General features: G+C 38.1%; 1 protein-coding gene across 1 annotated transcript in view; it reads left to right on the top strand.

The window, feature by feature from the left end:
- Positions 1-16,618, top strand: part of LOC104546507 (receptor-type tyrosine-protein phosphatase N2-like) — a 100,643-nt gene that overhangs the window by 22,454 nt on the left and 61,571 nt on the right. The window lies entirely within an intron of this gene.

The following is a 16,618-nucleotide window of genomic DNA, read 5'->3' as shown; positions in this document are numbered from 1 at the left end:
TGGGAAAGCTGTGGAATGGTTCCCCAATTTTTGTGCCTTATTTTTCCCTTTCTTTACATATTTTCTGTCATTGTAGAGTGCATTGAAATTGTCTGAGAAGTTAGGTGATGGTGAAGATGATGAGTCAGGTGTTATTTACTTTCTACATTTAATTTCTGCTATTTATTAGTATGGTTGGTGTAAAGTAAACACCCTTTCCGGCTGGTAGCCTTGCTGTGCCTTTGGGAACTTCCCTGTTGATTTAAATATGCACCACTGGGAAAACTCAGCAGTAGGGTTTTTCAGAAGAAAACTTCTCTCCACCATACCATACTTTTGGGTCCTATTTCTTTAACTTCTTTCTCTCTTTTTTTTCTGGAATAATATTTGAAAGTACTGTTTTCTCAGATATTTTTCAAGTTTTTTATAAGCCACCTCACCTAATGGAAAATGGAGTGAAGGGAGGCAAAACCCAAAGAGCTAATTTGATCTCAGTTGAGTTACTGACCTCTTGCAGCCTTGATCAGGTCAGCTATAAAACTGAGCAAAAGCAGGGCAGGTTTGTAAACCAGATGGTTAATCAGAGTACATTATCCTGTGTAAATAATTCTTCCCCTGCCTATTGCCTCCAAAAACTGAGTTAGTTAAGTATTATTTTAAAATCTGGTATACAAGTGCAGTTTGGAAAGGTTGCTCCCGTGACAGAAAATGATTTGTCATAGTTTTTATTGTCCCACTTTTGCCTTAAAAGAATTAAAAAACACTTGATTTCATTTCATGGTTAACGGAAAAGCTTGGGGAAAAAAGAATGACCTCAACTGCCCAACCTCAGAATAAGTACAAACTCCTGATATAAGTTTCTAAGGCAATATATCTGTATGAAAATAGGAGCAAAATTTCCTATGTAGCTGAAAATATGCATTTAATGTATGCGAACAGTTTCAACTACTTTTAAACTGAGCAAAATTGTTTTCAATTATATTATTGGGAAAAAATAAAAAAATCACAAAATCAAGCTTAAAGGAAAGTTGCATATGGGAACCTCTTATTCTGTCTCTGGGAATTTCTGCAAAATTGCAGGGAAGAACTTTTAAAAATGGACACATTGATCAAGATCACTGTTACAGTGTTCAGTGTCCATAATTCAGTCAATCCTGTTTAACCCCAAATGAACTTTTACATACATTAGCTATCTAACAGCATATGTTCTATCTTAAGTGGTGAGGGTTCAGAGAGGAGCGAAAGAAATGCTGTATACAGTCTTGAGAGTACAAACCACACAGAGAGTGAAAACAGTTAATTTGTTTAGTCTAACCCAAACAAACAAAAATCAGTGATTCAGGGGAGTCTGCGTGAGTGCTTTGAAATACTGGATGCGGAAAAATTGTTCATAATGGACACAGATGATACAATTAGGAAGAAAATATGGGTTAGAATCAAAAGGATCCATTTAGGCTGGGTATCAGGACAAGCCTAATAGGAGGGTCAGGCAGGCAGTGGGGATGTTTACTTAAGGGAAGTAGTTAAACTGTAAATTCAAGATTTGCTGAAGGAGAAGCTAGGTTAGGTTTACATAGGAAGATCAGCATCGCTCAGCTACAGCACTGAAGCAGATGATTGGACTTGATCAGAAATACTCATGTTTTGTGTCACGCTGGGTCACACTGAAACCAAAGAGCTGACCCAATTTATGTTTTGCTCAAAAATAAGTGCACATATCCGTAATGCCTTATTTGCCTGAATTTCTCACCCTGTTGGACCTTGGCAACAGAAGAGGCTCATCAGAGGTGAGCTTTTTGTCCCCTTGCCCTGCATCTACAAGTCAAAGAGAGCAAAAGACCAGTTCGCAACTTTTATACCATTTAACATGAGAAGTTTTCCAGTTCTTTCCATTTCCCGCTGCCACAATCATCTCTTAAATTTTGCGGTTATTTTTGGTGAAAAATATCTCAGTGCCTAAAAAAGAAACAAGAAATATTAGCAAGGGGCCTAGTAAGAATGGCAAATACCATCTGCTTTGCAGGGTAAATGCACTTACAGCTCTGTAAATGTGTTTTTCAGCTCCACAGTGTGCAGCGAAGTAGCTGTTAGCTGAGCTGGGGCTCCTCAGTCTTTATTGTTCGTAGGTGCCATGACCTCCCCAGAGAAAATAGAACAGTGGATTACTGTACAAAGTGGCAGCAGGAAGTATTTTATTTTCATTTATAAACAGAATCAATTTTTAATGAAAGTAGCTTAGAAGAAATGTGTTTGCCTTTGAACCTTGCTCTGAGGTAGCTCTAGTCAGAACCATTTCTGTAAAGCTGTTTAATTTGCTGGAAAATGCTAGCAGGTCATACCTGAAGTGATGTCCCAGCTACCTCAGCTTTGGTTTTATTGGAGTTTGTGGTTGGCCACAGGTACCGTTTTCTTGGAGGACTTGCTACCTGTGGTTATCCATTGTTTATAGTTCTCGAGGTCTGGAGAAACCAGGAGTTTTCCTAACCCATGTGGCTGTGGGGCAGTCACAGAATCACAGAATCATTACGGTTGGAAGGGACCTCTAAGATAATCAAGTCCAACCATCAACCCAACACCACCATGCCCACTAAATCATGTCCTGAAGTACTGCACTTACATGTTTTCTTAATACCTCTGGGGATGGTGACTCTACCACTTCCCTTGGCAGCCTGTTCCAGTGCTTGACCACTCTTTCAGTAAAGAATTTTTTCGTAATATCCAATCTAAACCTCCCCGGCACAACTTGAAGCCATCTCCTCATTTAGATTGACACCAGTCTTTCAAAGAGAAAAATCCTGCATTTCTGGCACTTTCCTATACAGCAAAGGCAGTGTCTCCACACTGCTGACAGTAGCATGAGGTAGTTTGTACTGTTGGCAGGAGGAAGCAGGGAGGACTCAGGAGGCCCAGAAGGACAGCTCTAACAACATTCAGAGGTTTTTTTTTTCCTTTTCGTATTCTTTTTCGTCACATTTATAGCAGGAGGATGGCCCATATGGCACTTTTTGATTCTGTCTCTCTAAAAGATCCAAGCACTTTGGAAAGTGTAATTAGAAGAGCATGTTTTATGCAGTCGTGGTTGTGGCACTGGTTTCACCACAGGCAACAACAAAGTGCCCTCATTTCGGTCACTGTTGGTTTTGCAAGAAAACAGTTGTTTTTCAGAAGGTCACAGCAAGGAAAAGAGTAGGAACTTAGAACGAGATTTCCATCCACTTTATTTATATTTTTTATAAATAAAAATATTTATTTATTCTGAATAAATATTCAGATTTATACATCTGTATTTCAAGTGCCAATAGAAGTCCTAATGAAGCGCAATGCTTCCCTTTGCAGTCCAACTGTAAAACCAGGGAGGGCTTTAAAGGTGTCCATGAGAGATTTAGTCTCCTTGATTGGGCTCCTAACTTATACCTGCATTTTAGGCACTTAATGAAGTGATGTTGTTCACTTGAGTCCATAAATTCCCCTTCTAGTTGGTGAAATGAGGAGGTGGCTGTGAAGGTCTCCAGAGAATTAGACAGAATGGGGATTTCTCTTGGGAGGCCTCCTGTTGTACCTGCACCATCCCACTGATGCCTGCAGCTCAGATGAAAGAGTCTCTTTTGTTTGTGCTGAAGCACAAGTTCAGCACTTAAGTTAGGTAGATTGGATCCCACATCTGCTTTGGATATTACCACACTTGTTTGGTTAAAATAATTATAATTTTTAATGAGTTTTTAATAGAACAGTTCTGCAAGAAGGGAGTGTATGCTTTTGATGATAATATTTTGAGGTTATTATCTGAATATTGTATATGAGAGGGAATGTGCAGAAACAGAAGTGTTTCTCTGTGTTTCGGGTTTTTCGTTCTCCTTGTAAAGACAGGTGTGCAAAATTTGGAGCATTATACATAAATCAGAATTTCAGAAAGTGTGAATTTCCAAAAGGTCCTCCTCAGTACTTGTTTAAGGTGGAAATCTGAAGAGTCATTTCCCTAAGGGTAGAGAATTGCCGTGTGCATTGGAAATCATAATAGTCTGTCATACTTTTTGCATACTGTATTTCTCAGAAGGAGAAGAAAGATTCGTAATTTGGCTGAACAAGCAGTGGGAGCAAATGAACTAGAGACTGAAGTCTGAGAGCCTTGCATCTAGGAGGTGTAAGTCCACTTGATCCTCTTGTCTTTGACAATACCAAAAGGGCTTTCCCCATAGAGAAGTTACAGATGGCCTCATATGAGAACTTCGTGTCAAAAGAAAGTTCTGGGACCGATTGTGTCCCAGGAGGTGATGCAGCCTGAACTGGGGGACATGGGACAGAGACCTGTTGCTGGGAAACCAGTCAGACCCAAAATGTTGAATTTTGCATCCATATTAGTTGTGATGCTGAATCAATGGCAGGATTGCTGTGGGACTGAGAATGGTGACAAGGAGGGAATAGTTTCCAATCTTGAACCTGGTGTTTTTCATAACATTGGTATCCTGTGGTCTCTGCATAGTAACTTTTTGATGGTTTCTAAACAATTTTCCCTCACTCATTTTTTAAAACAAACTCTGTTTGAAATGGTCTCTATAGGGTAGCTGCTATAGATTTTCTTTTGTTTGAATATGGAAAAGTGTAAAACTAAGTGATAGAAGACACAGTCCAACAAGAAAAAATGTTTTTTAAATAATCCACCACATTTTGCTGAAATGCCTTGTTTTTATTCTTGAAGCTGCAACAAAAGCATGAGCAAAAGGCATCTAAACACCCTTTTCTAGATAAAGAGGGAAACTCCAGCATGTGAGGACCGATAGCACTGTGCTAGCTGCAGATGTACTTTCCACCTCGAGCTTAATCCATATACACACAAAACATTTCCGGAGCGAAGGAGCGTGATGCACAGTACGAGTGCAGTGCTCGGGTACACATGCTGCAAAGGTGGTTAATGCTGGCAGAGACAAAGGTGAGGGGTGCAGGTACAGAAAACAAGGTCTTTGTCACAATTTTGGTGTGTTTGATTATTCAGTGGGTTGTGGTTTTTGTTTCTTTTTTCATAATTTCCTTCTACCACCATTAATTTCTCTTTAGTTTTTTTAAATGAATTTCAAGAATATAAACACTGTTTAAAAAAAGCTTGCCACTGAGAAAGTGAAGGAAAAATGCTCCCTCATGTGGGAAGGGAAGCAAGGCACTGGCAAAATTTAGCTAAAAGCATGAACTCCTTACACATGTGTTAAGTGGATCTAAATCCCAACTTATTTTTCAGCTGTGCCAGTATAAATAGTTGTAGGAGTCCCATGAAATGTAAGTCCCAAGACAGATTTGGCCCTAAAGGCTGTTTCGTCTCAACAGTCAGACGAGAGGAGTCACGAGGGAAAAGACTGTTGTGTATCGTATTACTCAGTGACAAGATAGCCAATATCCCAAAAAACCATAAATACTGTGGGTGGGAAAATCTTCACCCCTCTCTCCCTGAGTTGTCATGCTGCTAGGGACAACCAAAGCTGGTTGCCTCCTGAAAAGTCTTCTGCTGATGGCCTTATCTCTTCATTTTGGGCTTTTTTTTTTTTAGTTCCCTAAATGTTTAAGTTATTTCAAAACATTTACTTTTGCTTAAAGCCAGGACTTGGGTTATAGGAACAAAGAAAAGCTGCACCAAAAAGTGCAAAAAATCTTGTTGCATATGAAAACAGCTCTACTAATAGAGCTATAAATCTAGTAAATGTTTGTATGTACTACACAGATTTCATCAATAAAACTCAGAAAAAATAGTCATGAACCAGTTACTCTTTGATTCTTCCATTTTTATTTGTTTCATGTTCAATTGCCTCCCTTTTTCTGTATTAATCTTGTTGAATGGGCCTTAGGAAATAATGACAATTACAGTGTCAGCATTAAATCAAGAAAAACATTCCTCTTGATCATGGTATGAAATTAATATCAAAATCTTTAAAAATAAAAATCTTCCCTGTTGATTGTTTTTGTCAAGTGTGTTCATGATTAGAAATAACTTACCAAATTTCTGTGACTACATCTTGGTCTGTTGTTTGACTGTGAGGTGTTTATTCCAGCTTTGTGTAAGCTGCTTTGTTGAACACTTCTACCCACTTTATATAATTTCCAAAGGCTTTTAGTAGAGACATGAAGAAAACATTTCTATTAATATTCTAGAGTACTAATATTAAAAGTGTTACATTGGGAGAAATAAAGGGTCATTGCCATGGCTGAAACAAACTCAATGGCTATCTGAACTTTTTTTCCTGTTTCTCCCAGCTGTTTCTGTTTCTAGAGAACATCTTGTCAAGGCAAGTACCAGTTGAAGCAGGTAGAAAGAGATGCCAAGACATTATTTAATAAAAAAGATCTGGTTCTTGATACTTTGGATTGAAGACAAGGGATGCTACTGTGTCCTCAGCTGCTTCATTAGTGGCAGAAACCAGAGATGAACTCATCTCCAGGAGTCAACTGGTCTTGTCCTTTGGCTCCAAATGCATCCTAAGTAGTGAAGTGCTCTTCTCTGTGTTTGTCCTATTGTACATGTTCACATCATACATTAAGTTGTTGATAACTCATTGTAGCAGATGTAGTGGGTAACTGAATTTTGGATCTAACAGGTGGAAGTGTCTATTTAGAAAGCATTTAGAAGGGCACTAGAGAGACAGTGGTTCAGAAGGACTTCTCAGGCAGGAGACCCAAGAAACAGATGAAACAGGGACTTGCTTCATGCTGCTTAAAAAGAAGGGATATCACTCTGGCACTGTGTTTGTGCACTGTTTAAGATACCCAGGGGAACTCCAACAGTCTTTTGGAGAGCTCCTTCTCTTTGTGTGGGCTACGCCAGCAGAAGTTATTGGAAGTCCTCTGGTTAAGATGCTACTGGCAATGGAGGTAGCTTAATCCCGCCATTGGTTCAACAAAGTTTGTTTATTCTCATCTTCAGGGCAAGAGAAAATATATACTTTTCTTCCTGCAGCTTCTTCTGGGATCAGACCTTTACTTGGGAGTGTTTTGTGAGTAAGGTGTCAGAATTTGGGTGGTATTTGGAAAATTTAATGTGTAGGACAGACAAAATGCTCCTGTGATGATCAGATTTTGCATATGCACCCACGACACAGCTGTGGAAATATTTTAAATAAGAACATAAACATGAAAATAATCTGTAAAATTCACTTGTGGATTAAAGAGTATTTGCTGTTCTATAAAGGTCGATTTTGTTACTTTTTGATCAAAACCAGATAATGTGAAAGTCTACTACTCAGATATTACACACACACCCCCAGCATGCCTTTAGAAAATACATATTTTTGCTATGATTTCCTCTCATTTATATAACTCTTCTTTTGTTTCAGACTATGGGAATATATTTTCATTTTCTCTAGTTGGTAACTCTCCCTCAGTGCTGTCATGTCCCCCTCATTCTCTTGTCCTAAACTTGTGCACTAACGCTGCTCTGCGTTGTCCAGTTTGCAGGAAAACGCTGTTTGTAGCTGGGGAAAATTGTGAGTTGCCTCTTGTTTCTGGCTGCTTGCTGTACCATGGCACTGAGCTAAGGATGGCAGGGATGGCAAACGGATCGCCAGCATCACCTCCTTCAAGCGTGACCTGTTATTGCTCTGGGAATTATTCTCTGCCCTTTCCTTTTTGGAATTACTATGAGGGCTGGCGTCCAGGTCCTAAAGTGTTTCTATCCTCAGCCTGGTTAGTAGTAAATCCATTAATGTCTGCTGAAGATGGTTGGTTTCTGCATTTGACATGTCTTAAAAAAAATATTTCTCTGACTCTGTATCACAACTGCGTTATTTTTAAGATGAATTATGTGAAGGTTTGCCTCCTTCTGACTGAGCTGCTTGTACTATCTGAAATATTCTCATGAGTATCCAATAACTCTACTGCATATAGCAACAGAGCTTTGGTAGCTGTCAGTGTAGTGAATGAAGCATATTTCTGTACTTTTATTAAATATGTGCACATGCTACACATTTTTTCAAAGAGAATAAACAGAAAATGACAATGTGTCCTTATTGGATACATTATATTTATTACTCTGAGCATTGAAGAGAGACTGGTAATTATAGAATTGTTTAAGCATTTTTGTTTCAAAATTAACAAGGTACTAAACTCGAGAAAACAAATAAAGTCAGTTATTTAATACTGACTAGTACTTACATTCTTTTCATATTTAATTCAAGTGGACTTTAGCTGGTTGCAAATAAAAATACTAAAGGAGTAGCAATGCACACTATGATTTGTGTTCTTGCTGTCATCCAAATTCACAGAAAGAAGGAAACATATTAAAGAAATATGATAAGACCAGGTGGTCTGAGTGAATAATTTCCCTTTCATTAACATATTCCCCTTATTAACTCTGTAATTAATTGTACATAGCTAAGGAAAGCTATGGAAATTGCATTTTGAGATGTATCAAAGCTGACTTTATGCTTCAGACTTCCATGCAATTTACTATTAATGAAGCAAGAGATGGAGGCCCCAAATCTATAATTATTACTTACTATTTGAATGACAAGCAAAGAATTTTATCAGCACAGTTTCAAATGAAAGGGGATTAGCAGCTAATGTTGAAATTGTTAATCTTTCTTATTAAAATAATTTTGACGAGAGTGTTTAGCCTGAAAGACGTTTCTGGAACATAATTTACCATTAAAACAGTTATTTTTTGAAGCTCAGTATGAATTTGTCTAAGTTTGACAGCAGAGTGCAAATATTTTTTAAATGAATGAATATTTTATGGGAACTAAGGCTGTTCATGTGTGAGCTGATGCCGAGCTGCTTGTGGCGTGCATATTCCTGGAGTGTGTGGCAGGATGGTAGTTCAATATCCATCTCAGCAAAGTGAAGATGTTCTGAGATAACAACGGAGAGAAGCTACGGCAGAAAAACCTGAGAACTGAAATCACACCCGAGGCTGTGTCTGCACACGACTGATTAGCAGGTGGGAGCTCGTCAGAATCAGGCCCTAGATCATGGTGATATTTTTATGACACAGGAAAAGCCTATAATTATGTTTGGTAACAATGTTACTTTGTGTTTAGACAGGCCTTCTTACCGCTTTAGATGTTGGTATCTTTTTAGTTTTCATGTATTTTTATTAGTGTCATGTATCTTGAGATGAGTATTCAGTGGTGGGTGCTTTATACCCACATATATGTGTGTATACAAATACCACGTGCAGCAACAGTATTCTCCCATAGGTATAGATAAATATTTGTGAGCAGAGTTATAATATACACATCTTGTAAGTGGTAATGAAAAACTACCGGCATTTTACATTTTAAAACTTTTTCTTGCAATATTTGCAGTTTTTGTCTCTTACAGGAGGGTACAAATGAAGCTGACAAGGCTGTTTTCACTCCTCAGGATGAGGAAATTGCGAATATATAGTGACATAAATGGTGCAAAGCAGAGCATTGATAATTTACAGAATTTAATTTGCAATGTATAAGTACTGGAGGAGATGTATGTTAAAGAACACTATTAATTTGCCTGTATCCCATTATAGAAAAAGGCTAAAGTAAGAGATGTCACATGTCTTTGCCAGTGACAAATCTTACCAGCAGAACAGACAGAGATAATTTAAATGCTTTAAGACATTATTTCTGTGAGTAAATGGACTTTGTATAAAGATACCATCAGCACAACAGCCCCCCAGGCTCTGAGATGAGATCCCTCTAAGCTTGACCTCTGTGTGGGCTTGTGGGAGCTTCGTTGGGTTTGCTCAGGAAATTGCAGGTTACAGAACTGACTTTATATCCATAGTCCTACAAATGTTCTTTTGCAACAGACCTGCACAGAGTGGTATTGTAGCAGAAAATTCCAGAGACTCTATATTCACTTCATTCATCAGACAAAATCAAAGGGGTTTTAGCTTAAGCACAGCAGTTGTTAAATAGCATGCAGTAACAATACCTAAAAATAGTTTCATTATAAAAGCGTGTTTCATTTTTATTGTAATTACATGTGAGGTCAAAGACATCAAGGGTTCTTCTTAATCTGTAAGAATCCTAACAGTGTAGACTACAGCAGTAAGAGATGACCACCATGCCCTTGTGGTATCCTGGTGTAGTCAAGAGGTTCAATTTGTCAAGGATGAATCTAATGCAGAATCCAGACCCAAAGCTTTTCTAAATGTATTTCTGATGTATTTCATTTTTTCTGATATATTTGTGAGTATTTCTGATGCAGATATTCATCTACTGCTTTAGTAGGAAGGCACCCAGAAGAGTTTGTTTGATTAACCACAGCAACCACACAGAAGCCAGAAAATAAAATCCCTAGGGCAGTGTGGCTCACAGCAGGAGGGATGTCCTGCCACTGCTCAGGTGTGAAAGCTGCCTGAGAAAAGTGCTTTTTGCTTTCCTCATTGCCTCCTCTCACCTATTGGTGTCTGGTTTTGCATTAGACCGGTTTGACTGAAAGCATCATAATAGTGTCTAATTACTATTAATGTAGTGAATATACTAATGATGCCTAATACATTATTTCTTCTGGAACTCCAGAAATTACTTTTGTGTCATTTAAAGTTCGGCTGGGATCAAGAAAACTCAGCAGTATCTGAGGGTATGCAACAGGCTTTGGCTTACCATACATGTGTCCTCAAAACTGAATTTTGAGAAACTTTGTCCTTCAGGTTGGATTGTGGGGCCTAATATAAGAAATTTTGATTAAAGTCACCAGGAACGTTTGAACTCACTTCAGTAACAAAAATAATAATAAGCCAACTCTTACATAGCACGTTTGATCAGTAAGTTCAAAGCTCTTTTTAAAGGTCAGTATCATTATCCTGTCTTTTTAGTCCAGGAAGCTCAGGCACAGACAAGGAACAGTCTTGACCAAGACTAACTTTAAGGTCAGAAGCAAAGCCAGGAGTAGACACCCATTCTCTGGTGTCCCAGTGCTCTGCTCTCACAACTAATCATACTGGCTTTAATAGAAAAAGAATCGTATCGAAGGGTAATACTTTTGCCCTTTTCTGTCCTTCATTAGGCTTTTTAAGACATGAAAGTATAAGGGAATGCTGCTTCTGGATCTGTCAGATTTAATTCTGTGAGTTTAGTTTTGTCCTCATTCTCTAAGAATAAACTAATCCATTCTGGGAGAGCTGGCTGAAAGATATTAAATACACATTGGAAAAGCTTGAGAAAACCAAGCTGGGGATGTGCAGTCTGTAGTAAGTTGCCTATGGTGGAAAAGGATGCTATCTGCTCATATTTTGCATCACTTCTGAATTGATAACAGTTTTATTCAAGAAAATATTCCAAATCTGCTAGATCCTTAGCCATTGCACACATGCACTGAGTTTTAGGATCTTTATTTTGCTTTTTCCTTCTGTTAAGCAATAAGCAGCACTTGTACTGTCTACTCAAAACTACTACTGTCACTTTTTCTGTTTTCTCCTTGGTTCAGCATGTGAAGGGAAGTGTTCCAAGGAAAAGAAACAGCACATGAGGAAATGTTAAGAGTTATCACTTATGACCAAAATTAGCTCCTTCCCATAGCATTTTCTTCATCTGGTGTATTCTGGGGGTTTGTTTGTTTGTTTTGTATTGTTGCTGATTTTCTTTCTTTGCAGTACAGTGTCTTCTTTCATCATTTCACTTCTTTGTTGACCTCTGCAGTCTGTTCTTGGCTTCTTTTTCTTTCCTCTTTCACATTGTCTTTCCCTTGTTCTTATTTTGCCCTCTGTCACTTCAAATATTCTCATCTGTGGATCAGGCCAGTGTTCCCCAAACTTCTTTAAAGTGTTATCCCTTACTGGCTTCCATGGAAACCCAAGAGTCCCAGGAGTAGGTAGGATGTCTTCAGCTTATGCACTTCTAAAGCTTTTCTACCATCACTTCACAATCCCTTTTGAATGATTTCAAGAGGAAAACATTTGAGAATTTGAGAATCACTGAGCTGAGCCAACCTTAGCTGAAAATCCCATGGAGCATAGATAAAAGGTTACCTAAAAATTGGGACACTTCCTGTAGATGTGGGAGCTGGGTAGATGCCAGCTGTGTCTTTCTCATGGCCAGCATTGCTCCGTCTGTGTGTTGTCTCCTGCTGCGTGTTGGTTTGGCGTGGCTGTGAGTGCGATGTGGAAGGGATACGGCCTGGCTTCTGCCACAGTCATCTCCATTAAGTCTTGAAAGTAATTATGTGGAAGTAGAGTTTCTTCACCACTTACTGTCCTCACTGGCAGTTACTCTCATCTGGGATGTGGTTCCAAAATGGTCTTGAGTGCGAGGGTTTGACCATTGAAGATGTTTGTGGAGTTTAAAGTTTCTTCTCTGTGGCTGGTACAGGAGTTTTCTAAGGAAAAGGCTGATTATCCAGTCTGTTAATTCCCTGCTTTTTTCTCACAGGTGACTGTCTATTCACTTGTGCTTATGCATATTCTGCTGCTAGGCTGTGGGTATAGTGTGGATTGCAAGACTTCTTGGATTTTGAATTGCATATTCTCAATTTTTACATAAAACTGTGTGTGTGTACAGACTCTCACTATCAATTTTGCTACTTTTTTGGTAACGAAAAACACTGAAATGCAAAGGGAGATTCTTTTATGAGTCATTATTTGCTCCTGGAAAAGCATCTTTTCATTTTTATGCACCTATTTAAGAGTTGTAAGACTATTACTGCTTATCCCCTTGCTCTAACAGAGATGTTATATCTCTAGAAATAATGTTTTCCTTTCCGCCCTCAAGATGGCCTCTGTCTGGCAGAGTCACAGTTTGCCAGACTATCTATAAATCACACTGTGTGCTGTATCACTGTGATGTACTCGGTCATGGTTGCCTGGGTTTTCCGGGTGCCGTTATCTCTGAAAAACTTGACTACGCTTGAAGAGAAGGTTTTTTTTAAACACCGACGTTTTCAGAATTCTATATTTATCTCTTGGTAATTTTTATTTATAGTAAATGAAGATGACTGTATGTGTGCTCTGAAAAGAAACACAGACAGTTACTTCATTAAAATCTAAATTTGCAAATACAGTACCCAAGCAGGAACCCAAATTTAGATGCTTAATTGAGTTAGCGGGGCTTGGAGAGGATGAAGGCAGGGAATTTGGTTTTGTGTTTTCAGCTAGGTAATTAGTGTGTAGTAATGTATTTTTGAAGTTTTCTATTCAGACTGACAACATCATTAGCAAGCATATAAATGAATCACAAATATGTCTTGGATTGTGGTATGATGTTCAAACCATTAGTAAGAAGATAAAGTGAGAAGAAGGGATGATCTGAAAAAATGGACTTAATGTGTAAGAAGAAAATAACAATTATTTCCTATGAGAATGGAGTTGGGTGTCAATATCTATCACAGAGTTGAAGGACTTGATTTTTTTTGCAGATTTTCTGCTACTTTTTTATTCAACTGCGTAGCTTGCACTTCTGCTTTTTTACAAAGCTACCAGAAGCGCTTCCCAAAATGTCTCAGTTGACAAATTCAGCTGACACCATCTTTGGCATCAGTTCCTATCCTGCAGAGTTGTCTTTAATGGGGAGGTTGGGGAGGGGTGTTTTGGATTTATTTTTGCTTTTAAGAAATGTCACAACATATCCCTTGTGGTGAAATAGCAGTATTTGGCTAAAAGGTCTATCCCCCCATTTTTTTGAGTTAACATACTTCCTTTATTTAAGGCTATTTATTATTTAAGATTTTTGTTGTGAAATCTACCATAAGTACAGAAAACCTGGAAACTGATTTTGGCTAATTCATATTTTAAATCTTTATTATTTATTTTGGCATGTCTTTGTATAAACAGAATCTAACATGTCCATAAATTAAATTCCTCTGCTCATCAGCCACTTAAACCTTGTACTTCTAAACAAAACCCCCAAACCAAAACCTGTTCCATTTCCATTGGAGTCAGAACATTTGGTATGCTCTTAATTATAAGAATATTATCAGATATGGATTGCATGATCTTTAGCCTTTTCTATAAACATGATCATGGGAAAAGGAAAAAACAGTGGTCAAGAAGACTGAGTTCTGAATTTTCCTGAAAAATAAGTGGTTTAGGAGCATGTTCTGTGACCCTGGGAAGTTCACTTTGATGTTTCTGCCCTTTCCTTTCCCATCTGTGAAACAGCAATGATACTTCCCTCCCCTGCAGAAGTAATGTGAGTACTTTCAGACAGTTGGACAGAAGGAGCTATAGAAATACAGCAATTGTAAGGGAGAAAATTATATTCCTTTTATGGTAATCATCGTCTCCTTTTTGTTGAGGTTTATTTAAAGCAAAGTAATTGCAGGGGTGAAACTTCATAGGCGTAATTTAGATTTCAAGGAAGGGGGTAAGGAGGAGGAGATGGAGGTGGTTGTATTTTAAGACCTAGAAGACACCATTAAGTAGCTGATAATCCTTGAGAAGGGATTCTTCATAGAGTGGATTTTTTTATCTTCTGCTATATTTAGAGAGCCAGGTAGAGTAAATATTTCACAATTAAATGTTCTAATTTTTTTATGTTTAATTTCTTGGCTACATTTCCTTTAAAAAACATACCTGCCTCCATAATTCCCAATTCAAGCAGAGCTTAGCATCACATGTGTTTTCCAAGATTTCCTCCAGAGGTGAAAACCTGTGTCAGTCCATACCAGGTTGTATCCAGCCATTTCACTGGGATTTCACTGAGCACCTTTGGCAGCTGGGAGCTGTAAGAAAAGAGATTAGCGAGTGTTTGCCTGACACACACTGATCCCAGCACCTGCTGATTGGATTGAAGTAATCCTTTTACAAGTTACAAAACTCTATTATCAGAGCATTAAGAGAGAGGGAGGCAGTGATATACACTACATCAAGGGTATATTAATTTAGGCAAACAGAACATAGGTTGCCATTTAATGTACTTGTGAATTACAGTCATTATTGCAAAAGTTGCATGATAGTCTAGTTTGATAGTGTCATACGCTGCTCATGCAAAGATGTTACTTCTCTAGAAACCCAAGGACAATCATTTGAAATTATTTTAGATAGCATGCTTAAAGCACGACTGTGCTCTCTGTGTACACGCTTGGTTGTTTACTATAATCTTTACATCTGAAAACACAAAATTGAAACTATGGAATGTCATTTTTTATTGTTGGCTGACATCACCATGGAATTTAATTTATTTCCAAATAATACAGCCTATTTGAAACAATCTAGGGATATTATTCTCAACCAGGCTGAATAGTTGCTTTGACACAGAATTGCCTCTCTTTGGTTTTTTGTTGGGTTTTTTTTTTCAGTTTTTCTTCATCAGCTGCCATATTATGTATGATACTAGCAGTGTTTTATGCCAAATTACTACTAAAGCTTCATAGCAGTTTTAAATTCTTCATTTTTAAGGCTTCAAAACTACTCTGTTCGTGGGTATAATCAGGTACTGAGAAATACAAGAAACATTAGATCACAAGATGTCACGGTAGTAATATGTCTGTAAACACTGAGAAGGAAAAATAATTTCTCCATGTATTTTATAAAGACAAAATACAAATTCTCAAGTTTTTATTTCCTAGATTTGGTCACTTGTGGTTCCTTTAGATAGTTCTTTCTGATAAGAGCCTTCAGCCTAAACCAACTGACTCATCAGGTGATAAAATCCTGAATCCAATGCAGTCAGTGGTGGATGCAGAATGCTTCCCAGTATTGAAAGTATGTGAGACTTCATAGCCAGATGTTCATTTACTGAAAATTCTTCCAGATATGAGTTCTGTGAGATCCTGACAATGAATTGCCACAAGAGAATTTTTATATATTAATTATATATAAACTTAATGTAACTATCCTGATGAAGTCCCACTTCTCCACAGTTAACATTGAAAACTTGATTTGCCATGTTAGGACTAAAGCTAGTGCTTTTAACAGCATTTATGGAGTGACATGCCAGGGATGGAGCTGATCTTGGTCATAGCTATAGGCTCTGCACTGGTGTGGGTTGGTTGGGTCAGAGCATTGGAAACATCTCTGGTGCTTCAACAGAACTGTAACTGTTGGAGAAAACTGTCTTTCTTAGTGTTAGCTGATTGAAAGATTTAAATGGGTTGAGATAGTGCATCCTCTCTTTATTTAAGGTCTGGTTTGTTAAGGAAGAAAGGTAGGAAAGGCATGGACATAGTTTGGATCTGCTTCTGTGTTTTCTTCTACGTGGGGCACCGCTGAGAGCATTCTCCATGGAAACATGTGATGAGCTCCCAGCCTTTGGTCTCTGCAAGAACACCACAGCAGCCCAGAGACCAACCCTGTGGTGCTCTGCATGGTCTGAATATTATTCAGGATCCTAACAGTGACATGTATCTCAGGGAGCTTTATTTGAGCACATCTGGACACGTGTGGGTGCACCAAAATAGCAGAATAAAGGAATCATAATTTTGTAAAAGGGGTGTGGGGAGAATGAAAGAGAAGAGAAATGAACCTTTCTATTGCTATTCCCTGAGTCCAGATCCCAGCCCTAGAAAATAATAGAACACATATTAAAAAAGAAATTGCTGATTATCTAGCAAGAGATTTATCAAGGGCATAAAAAGGGAGATAAGTGTGAGGGTCTCATTTAAGAGGATGGGGAAGGATGAAGGCTTTCCTTTGTGTGTTTGCTAATCTCCTCCACCCTTTCCATTGGATAGCTGCACAATGAGTAAGAATGTGCATAATTTTATAAAGAATAAATCTTGCCTGGACAAACTTGATTGCTTTTTATTT

The sequence above is a fragment of the Mesitornis unicolor genome, unplaced genomic scaffold (genome assembly GCF_000695765.1).
Source record: "Mesitornis unicolor isolate BGI_N332 unplaced genomic scaffold, ASM69576v1 scaffold40740, whole genome shotgun sequence".
Taxonomy (NCBI): Eukaryota; Metazoa; Chordata; class Aves; order Mesitornithiformes; family Mesitornithidae; genus Mesitornis; species Mesitornis unicolor.
The sequence above is the reverse complement of the archived record's forward strand: the minus strand, read 5'-3'. Positions and strand labels throughout refer to the sequence as shown.